The sequence below is a fragment of the Macrobrachium nipponense genome, chromosome 37 (genome assembly GCF_015104395.2).
Source record: "Macrobrachium nipponense isolate FS-2020 chromosome 37, ASM1510439v2, whole genome shotgun sequence".
NCBI lineage: Eukaryota > Metazoa > Arthropoda > Malacostraca > Decapoda > Palaemonidae > Macrobrachium > Macrobrachium nipponense.
This window is the reverse complement of record NC_061097.1, coordinates 5530703-5541681: the sequence shown is the minus strand read 5'-3', so window position 1 is coordinate 5541681 and position 10979 is coordinate 5530703.

The window sequence follows — 10979 nt, the reverse complement described above, 5'->3', positions numbered from 1 at the left end:
TCCTCAAACGAACTGAGTAAAATCCCTTTGACGAAATCCATGTTAAAGTCTGAATTTTTAAAATTGAACAAATTGATATTTCCAATTCCTTTTATAAAATCCATATCTTCCATCCCCAAAGAAAAATTAAGACCCAGGCTCAAAAGAATTTTGCAGTCCTCATCTAGGTCAACTTCAGTTAAAACTTTTATATTGTCTGAGTTATAACATTTATTCCAAGGTGACATTTTACACAAGTTCAGTAATTTCCCATTAAGTGATCTTTGGTGTAGCATAGATTTGCGAAAAGCTACTTCACCTGCGCAAGTAAGGATCCAGTTGAAATCGATATTGGGGTTAATATCCAAAAACTTATCACGTAGTAAATTCCTCTGGTGACGGAGCTCCAAGAATAATTCTTCTTTTCTAAAAACAGCAAGTCGAATCTGGTCTTCAAGAAAAAGTATTTTGTACTTGGGAAATGGCTCTCCTGAAAAAGATTCTCTGTGCATCCAACCAAACATCTTAGGCATGACTTGTTCCGCTACACAATCACGAAGAAACTTTATCTGATTCTTAATCCTTTGTACGGAAATGCATCTTCTTTCGTAGAGGCGATAGTCCAAAAGTAATTCTTCACCAAGTGTCTGTCGAATGTAGTTTCCAACAAAATTGGTCATATTGGTGTGGTGGACGATACCGAAAGTTTTGATCAGCTTCTTTTACAACTGAATAGTTTTCTTCCATCCATCACGTTTACAGTGGAAAGGGAAGTCGACAAGCGTCTGCCATTTTTAGACTTGGTTGTCCACAGGGATGACGAAAATAAGTCTTAAATTCTCTGTTTTCAGGAAAAGTACTCACACAAATACGTACATACATTTTTATTCATATCATGACGAGAAAATCAAACGCAACGTTCTGACGAATTTGTTTTTTAGAGCTTTTCGAGTTTGTGACCCTAGTTTCATTGACCAGGAAATTCAATTCTTGACTACGAGTTTCAAAAAGTTATGTTACCCCAAGTTTTTTATCGACAGATGTCTTTCTAGAGCCAGAAGTATGTTTTATAATCCAAGGGAACGCTGTTCGACTGCTAATTTTAAATGCCTTCCCCTTCCTTATAATCATGACCTGAAAAAAGTTTCCAATAATCTTAGAAAAGAAAGACATGGGTATAGCGTAGTTTTTCAATACCCTAATACTCTCAAAAAGAAAATTATCAAAAACAGTTGCAGAAAACCAAACACCGATGTTGGAGTCTATGCTATAGGATGTAAAAATTGTGACAAATGCTATATTGGTGAAAGCGGTCGTTCTCTGGACCAGAGGAAACGTGAACATGTTGCAGCTTGCCGTTTGGGCAACGTTTACAGCGCCATTGCCAAGCATACTTGGGATTCCGATCATGCCATCGACTTCAAGGGAGGAAAAGTTATTTATAAGAGTGCGGATAGGACCACTAGGAGAATTGTGGAAGGAGCTCTCATCACTTTGAATGACACTTTTGAGGGGAATACTGGCATACAGAACAATTTACTTTTGAGTGAAGAAATTTGCAAAAAGGGCCAGAATAAAGAAACTTCAGAAATGTGTACAGCCTCCTTCAATCTGATAATGTAAATAACCATCCTTCGCCCGTTCAAGAGCCTAATCTACAAACTACCTTTTTGGTTAACGACCGTCAAGATGTCATTCAGGAAGAAGACCGGTGCTTTGTCCCACCTCGTAGATCACAGAACGAATTATGGAAAGGCAAACGACCCAATGACTTGTTCGAATTTTTTAACCTTGTTAATGTTCTTTATCTGTTTGTTTATGTTTATTTGGAATTCTTCACCATTACATGTCTCATTTGCTTAGTGATCAAGTCCACAGGAGGATGGACGAAAGCTTTAAGCTTTGTATAAACATATTATATCTAGATAAACAAGGATATTACTGTGGATCCCTCTATTGATTTCTTAGAAGCAAGATACAGTGGTTTTTATATTGCACACACACACATATATATATATATATATATATATATATATATATATATATATATATATATATATATATATATATATATATGTAAGTGTTTACATAATAAAAAATAGGGAATGTTAGTCCATAAATTTTTTTTATATAAAAGACTAAAACTAAAGAGGTCAACCAGATTGCTTGCAGGAATGTGATCAGACTAGAGACGCTAAAGATGACGTATACAACAAAGTAGGCTAAGATAACATGCCGTCACCTGTAGTCATTCAATTTTTGTTTATAAACGTTAGTCCAAGCTTCCTGCTTGAGACAAACACCGTGACCTATAGCTCAAGCGGCCTACGTGATCTGTAGCGTGTCTCATTATGATCGTATGTTCATATGTTCGAGTTACTGTCTGTTCCTTTATGACTGGTAACCGAGATGGTAGTAGAAGCAGAATAGAGTTAGCTATCGTCATCAGAAGACCTGTACCTCTTTACCTAAGCTTTATCATGTAGAGAGAATAGAATTAGCCATCATCATTGGCAGAAGCGATCAAGCTATCGTCATTAGAAGACTTGTACAATCATACCTGATCTTCACCATGTAAACTCAGAATAATATATATATTTTTATATTTCGTGTTTTCTACAAGAACCTCCTCACCGAATCATCATGAGTTTAACACATCGTCGTCATAAACAAGAAGATAATACCGACTTCGTAAGTGATCTACAAACCCCAAGACACTCCATTGAATATGGAAGTGCAATACCAACCGACTTAGCGTAAGATTATCGCAAGTCTAACATTACCTCATAGGGCGCCTTATTATACAAGGCAACAGCCCTAAAAGTGGTGGCAGCGGTGGGTATTTTTACATAATAAAATATGGAATGTTAGTCCCATATATATAAAAGACTAAAAACTAAAGAGGTCAACCAAGATTGGCTTGCAGGAATGTGATCAGACTAGAGACGCTAAAGATGACGTATACAACAAAGTAGGCTAAGATAACATGCCGTCACCTGTAGTCACTCAATTGTTTATAAACTTTAGTCCAAGCTTCCTGCTTCAGACAAACACCGTGACCTATAGCTCAAGCGGCCTACGTGATCTGTAGCGTGTCTCATTATGATCGTATGTTCATATGTTCGAGCTACTGTCTGTTCCTTTATGACTGGTAACCGAGATGGTAGTAGAAGCAGAATAGAGTTAGCTATCGTCATTAGAAGACCTGTACCTCTTTACCTAAGCTTTATCATGTAGAGAGAATAGAATTAGCCATCATCATTGGCAGAAGCGATCAAGCTATCGTCATTAGAAGACTTGTACAATCATACCTGATCTTCACCATGTAAACTCAGAAGAATATATATATTTTTATACTTCGTGTTTTCTACAAGAACCTCCTCACCGAATCATCATGAGTTTAACACATCGTCGTCATAAACAAGAAGATAATACCGACTTCGTAAGTGATCTACAAACCCCAAGACACTCCATTGAATATGGAAGTGCAATACCAACCGACTTAGCGTAAGATTATCGCAAGTCTAACATTACCTCATAGGGCGCCTTATTATACAAGGCAACAGCCCTAAAAGTGGTGGCAGCGACTGTACACGCCTAAAAGTGGCAGCGTCCCAGAAGAACTCTACAACTTCTCCGAAGAAAAACCAGAATAATGAAGTATCATATAAGAACTCTTCAACTACGACGAAAGCAACAGATTCTTCAAGCAACTTAGTATCATCGTTTAGTGAATAACTTCAAGAAACAAACCCGACGTGTTCTTTTTCCTACGGCAACGCAAGCTTCGTCTCTCATTAGAATCATTCAAGAAAACATCATTAGTGAGCGTTTCCGGCACTTCAAGAAACAAACCGAATGCGTCTGCAGCATCGGATCTTCAAGGGCTAGAATCATCCAAACATCGCGCACGGGGGAAACTCAAGCCAAAAACCAGGTCATCCGCTAAATAGAGAAGGAGGACCAAGGCCGTGTGTCGTTATCAAGACTTCCCACAAAAGCAAGCTAGGTACAATTTTTTATTCATTTGGAGTAACTTTGAGCGTTTCCTTTACTGGTCGAATTTCGTTATTCCTGTGGCTGAAGTTACGAGACATTCTTAATCTTACTTTTTTACAGAAATTACCTACATCATTGAGATTTCGCTACTGCGAGTTTTTATCTTTGAGTGTCTGTTTCCAGAAGTTCTACTGAAATATCATAATCATATACTATGTTAATTTTATCATTTTGGGTGATTATTAATCCCTTACGTAACAAATCATATTAAACAGTGAATATGCGTTTACGCAGTGGACGTCTGTATTTATACAGATGCATGGATAGGGTCGTTAGGCACTGTAGTGATTAGAAAACACACAAAAAACAAGTGGAACACCCGTACAAATCTAGATAAATTAGAGGTAACACTATTTCGGGTCGTGACAATAAATGCTCCTTTGCAAGTCCCGATCGCAGTTTTAGCCTTGAGTTTTTTTAGTTATATAAAATATCGAACCTCAATGACTCAATTTAAAAATATGGCTGGATTGCAAGGAATAACATGTCTGTAAAAAACTTTCATCAGGCTAAACGCGCTGACCAGGATCCCTCACTATTTCAAATTTTAGCAAAGAATGAAGTAAACAACAGCAAGTACACGATAACGCAGTAGAGATAACTAATTTTAATAGTAATCGCTCGATTCTTTATAGTTCGTCATTCATATGTTCGTTGTTTTATACGTAACTAGCAGTAACATAATGCTAAAAACATACAATACGTTGCCGATGGTAATAAAGAGAATGATCCTAATTATTACAAAAAGAAATGGGTAAACAGTAGCCCTAATTATCAGAATCAAACAAGCAAACTCGGTAACTGTGTCACCTAGTCAAGCGGTCAAGGTCAGTCAAAGCTGCCAAAGTGTTCAAAGCATAGCAAATTCCACACAATAAGCGACTCTAGCAGAGTGGGGAAAAGCGATGTTGGATCTTACATGCCAATATCTTTTTTAATTAAAAAGGATTTTTCCTATGAATCACACGACCGTATCAAGTAATCAGAGCAGGTTTTCGTAATTTTAATACAGTAAGTTATTATAAATACTGGTGGATTAAGCCCAACTGTACGCGCCGTAAAAAATTAGAATATCTTGTTTTATTTCTTTAGTACACGTAATATCCTGTATTTACGGACTCACCGTCTGTTGTTCGAACTTCCCTAATGAGAAGTCCGGATAAGCAAGCGCTTAGAGATACCTCTATAGTTATAAAAAACATTGATCTGTATCTATCCTCCTGCAAAATAAGGCGTGTTTATCAAAGGAAAATCCTATAAACCTTCAAACATATTAAAAACCGTTTGAACAAAAAAGAGACAGTTAAATAATGACTTATTTAGAGGAACTATACATTTGTCTCATAAATCGTAACATTGTTCAACGACCCAACAGAATTCTCCTACAACCGCAGTCACAGTTGGCACGCAAAATCTCGAGACGCATGCACCCTCGAATGTCTTAGTGCGTGTAAAAAGACTTTGCTGGGATCTGAAATTTTAATCCTTCCCGACACTCTGAAATATAACGATTTCCGCTAACAAAGCCCTAGACACGGTTGACTCGCAGCAACAAGTTAATATAGTAATCCACAAAACCTATACATATAAATATCACATTTTTTTAGTTGTTGCTAATTTTTAATTCCGCCCAACCAGTCGTAGATGAATCTCTCTGATAATCTATCTAAAGTAATATCCGTAAAGTCATTCAAGCAGAGGTGATTCAGCAGAATTTTTTTTTTTTTTTTTTTTTTTTTTTTTTTTTTTTATCTGAATACCAGGATGTTTCTCCACAAGCGAGTGATCTCTGAGAAAAACGGATGTCATTGAAAACAAAATACAGTAGATTCTGTCGCTTAAACAAGGAAACGACTCCTGATAGTTTCCAGTGCCATGTACCGACGACATCTTATCTCTGTTAGTTAGAATAATTTTTTTTTCACCAACTTGGACTTACTTAAAAGCTTTTACCTGATACCATTACCTAAGTGATTGTACCTCATAGGGGACATTATCAATTTTTACATACGCCTCCGGCTTACGTTGCGCCCCAATTATAATATAGTGTTTGGAGACTTTTAGGGGATAACCTACATGCCTATATGGATGATCTTGGTAATCTTTTCTAATACCTTAGAAGTACATTCCACATAAAGAAGAGCTAGTGCTACAGAGACAAAGACAAATAATCTCAGAGTAAAATATCTAAATGTGAGTTTTTAAAACCGAACATGTTTATTTAGGTTTTATGTGTCTAGTCAAGGTCTTAAAGTAGTCCATGATAAGGTGTCGGCTATTCATAACTTCCGGTACCTATTAACGTAAAAGGGGGATACAGCACTTTTGCGCTGTAGTGGGTATTACAATCGTATGTAAATATGTAACTCTTCAATCATGACAGCTCCTTTAACAGATCTTACGAAGAAGAGCGTAGATTTATTATGGTCTAAAAAGCATCAACAGGCGTTCGATATCTTAAAAGCGGAATAATGCAGCTCACCTAACTTAAAAATCCCTGATTTAAATAAGGAATTTTTTTTTATTGCCAACAGACGCCTCAGACCAAGGGGTAAGAGGGGTACTACTTCAGTAATATGATAAACAGTTCTTTCCTATAGCTTTTTATTCATGTAAACTAAAGCCCTCTGAAAGTAAATATGCAGTAATAGGCAAGGAAGGGCTAGGTATCTTTAACTCACTAGTACATTTTAAGTTCATAATCTATGGCTATCCTGATAAAGTCCTTACTGAACATGAGTCCTTTACCGAATTTTCAAGGCTTTAAATCACAGTCCAAAAGGAACTCGGTGACAATGATCATTCAGGTCTTTGGAGCCAAGATAAGATATCTACCTAGGAAAGCAATTATCATAGCTGACGCATTATCCCGCAATCCCGCACCATACTGCAAAGAACCATTAATTGGACTAAAAGATATAGAAACATCCGTGCCATTGTTAAAACCGTATCTAAACAAGAAAATTCCTTAATCCAAGAGTTCGCGAGCATTGAATATCTGGGTCGGAGCGCAGAACTGTTACAAACTGAACGAAGCAAGAGTCAACAGCGATAAGCAAAACAATAAAACACTTCGAACGGAAACAGGGTCAGCGGCTAAGCAAACCAATAAACACTTCGAGCAGAAACCCTAAAGCAAAAGTATATTTAAAGTATGTGTATCAGAATAATGTAATCAAATGTAATATTATGTGTAGGTCCGTGACGAGGAAAACCCGAAGAATACAGCAGATGACTAACGACCAGGTAGTAATAATAATCTCTTTCATACCAATCGTCATAAACTGGTTGCACTCCGTCATCCAGGGTTCCCTATTATGTCACAGAAAGCCAAATCACTGTTTACTGGCCTACAATGCTTACAGACATAAAAAGCACATAACTAATTGTAACACGTGTCATGAAAACAAGGGATACACTAAGATACCTGTCAGTTTAAGGGCCTATCCTGTGCCAAACCAATCCTTGAAAGAATATACGTAGAATTATGAACAGAATTACGAGTCTGACAGAGGGAATAAACACTTCTTAGTGTTAATAGTTCCTTGACACGTTATATAGAATAAATAGCACTAAAAACAAACACCGCAATTGAGTGTGCTAGGAATATTTATGAGTGCTAAATCAGTAAACATGGAATTCAACACATGATAATCTGACTCGGGTGGTGTAAATCAATAATCTCCTTAACTCCTGTGAATTCCTTTCCATTAAGAAAACCAATAATATATTTTATCACCCAGAGTCAATCGGTTTGGTAGAATAAGAGATAAATAAGAAAGTGTCAATGTCTTACGAGTTACAACTCGTGATACTGGATCCTAACTGGATTATAGCGGTTCTCGCGGTTTTAAATACCTTTATCATTCATATCTTGATACCGCAAGTAGCCTTATACGGTACGCCGCTAACACTTTTCCCACATATTCAAGCCAACATTATTTATCAAATATATATAAAAAAATATATAAATAAATAAATATAAAAAATAAAATAAATATGGATACAAGTGGAGTCAATATAATACACTCCATAAGAAGTCGGAAGGGTTACAAATTATAATAAAAAAGGAATCACGATAAAATCAATAAGCAAAACGTAACCATAGGTTAATTAAATATCCAAATATATATGCGTAAAAATTTGAACCCTAACTTACGCTTCAGTAATGACAAATAAGCTAAAAGTTCAAACACATATCAAAACCTACTGACATATTGTCTGTCCCGGTGATTTATATTCGAGTCAATGAAAAAAAAATAATAATAATAAATAAATAAAATTAAAATAAAATAAAAGAGATTTTAAAGTCAGGAAGTCTAGAAGTGAAAATGTATATCTATGCGAATAATCTTATACAGGGCAAATAGTATATATAAAATTTGTATGGAAACCCTTTTTTCATTAGTTTGAATAAGGAATATTTCACTTAACATAATTACAGTTATTTACAATCATGCAGATTTCCAACATGAAACTAATATATTGTTCAATTTTGGTACTGTTTTTTTTTTCAGACATTCTTCTCGTGTGGGTGGAGAATTAAAACCAAAAAAAAAAAATATCATTTGAAAATACTAAAGTCGTATTTTATTACAGCAAGTAACGTAACTCTTAGCTGGCTGAGAGCAATCTCCTGCCAAGTGACGACGTCATCATTGCCGTATCAGCATTTGTTCCTTTTAACCTCAATAATCTGCTTACACAGGCTTCATCTGTGTGTCGTCTCTGCTTGCAAAGCAGGTTGCTGGAGAAAGGAATGCTTAGCCCGAACTTCTCATGGGCAAGGCAGACGTGTCTATCCGTATGCGTAATGCAACTTTAGTTAAGGAGTTGCAATCATTTTAAAATTAATAACAAAATAAGCAAATAGAATTTCTATAACATCAAAATGAATTAATTTTTTTTCTGAACCTCATAGACAATTAGAGTAAATAAATCAGCTTATGATAATGGTAAACGGACATTTAGAAGTATCAAGTCATGGATATGAAAAATTTTACTTGCAACATTAGACTATGACAATTCAAGTAATCACATTCATGGGAAAATGTCACATTTTCTTGAAAAAAAAAACCCAAAGTTTATATAGAAATTAGTTACATAGTGGGTGCTTTCGTTGCATCTCTAGCCTATTAATAAAGTTTAAAAATTAACCTCAGAGGATGCGCGCAAGAAAATTGAATATGAAACTTTTGTTAGGGGCACATAGGATCAGATTTTTTCACAGCTTAATTTCAGTTAGCATAGAGAAATACAGAATCATGATTAATATTCTGTTTGACTCTTATGTTGCCTGGCAATCTTACAAATAGCTCCGTTTTCCACGTCTTTGTCTAGTAACTTACTACCAGTAATATCAAATTTTCTTTGGGATTCGTATTGATATCTGTTTATTTTTTATAATAATGGATATTTTTACAGTCCTCATTGACCTGGATAGGTTCACTCATTATTAATGCCATGGATAAAAAAGTTTGTACAGCTGACTCTTCTGAATTCCACAAATATCAGCGAATTCATGTGGGTTAAGTCTGGTCTTAATGGCTCTTCTCCCCCCCTGTATTTGGATGTCGTCTGAATTTACTTTGCCCTTGTGACAAGTATAATCTCACTTGCAGGCTGATTAATGGAACCTGTTACAGTATCCTGCAGTACGAGAGTTTCACATCGCAACTTCAAAAAATCGTTCGTTGCTGCGGACGACGACAGTCGAGTAACAACCGCCTACAATGTGAAGGGAATAAGCACCATCATGGACTTCTTCGACCGACACCGTATCCCGTCGTTAATCTCGTTTTAATGTGGAACGCTCCGGCGGCTGTCGGAAATCGACTACAAAAGGGACATACTTCCGACAATTACGACCTGAAGGATATTCAACTCTACTTTGCTGGCGAAGGACTCGTGCTGGGGATGATTTTATTCATTGTGAACATAATCGTGTAGCTTAGGATGCAGAGAATAAGTATGAGCGCAAAATAGAACGTTGGACCCGCCCAGGCAAATTTTCCCCTTGTTTTAACCACTTGAAATTGGCCCTTTCATTTGGCTATAGGTGGTTGTCTGGAACTGTGTAATGGACGAAAAGTTGTTCGAAAGCTAGTTAAATGTGAAGTAGTATAACCTCGGTCATGTATCCTATATATATAAAGTATCATGTATCCTATATATAAATGATCATAAATAACAGAATCAAAATATATTTTTGCGTGTACGCACTAGGAATCTATATATAAATGATCATAAATAACAGAATCTAAATATATCTTTGCGTGTACGCAATAGGAATCTATTTAAAGTGCACATATATTAATCATAATTATATGAATCCATATACATATGTAGAAAATACTCAGGTAGCCTATAATCAATCTGTTACCTTTTATCTTACCAATAACTGCAGTTATGTATGAGTTCGTATATGGATTAATGAATCAGACATATAACAGTTAGCATAAAAATCCACGAATCAATCAGCATAAACATTAATAATTTTATCAATTCATATATGAAATTTTTTATCAGTTAAAAATATGATTTTTATCATGTTACTCTTGATCTATGCGATTATCAGAGTACATTAGTATTTTCTGTAGCATATGTATCTTAAACCCTCTTAAGCCGGAGCCCTAAAAATCAAAACGTCTCCCGTATGCCGGGCCTGGTTTGGAGTGAGCGCGGAAGTGGAAAAATAATTTTTTCAAAAATTACAGCGCGCGTACTTTTGAAGATTAAGAGTTCATTTTTGGCTCCTTTTTTTGTCATTGCCTGAAGTTTAGAATGCAACCATCAGAAATGAAAAATAATATCATTATCATATGTAAATAATGCGATATATGGTAGCGAAAAAAAAAAATTCATACATAATTGTATTCAAATCACGCTGTGCAGAAAACAAGGTCAAAGCTAACCAGTTACTTTTTTTTGCGTTGTATTGT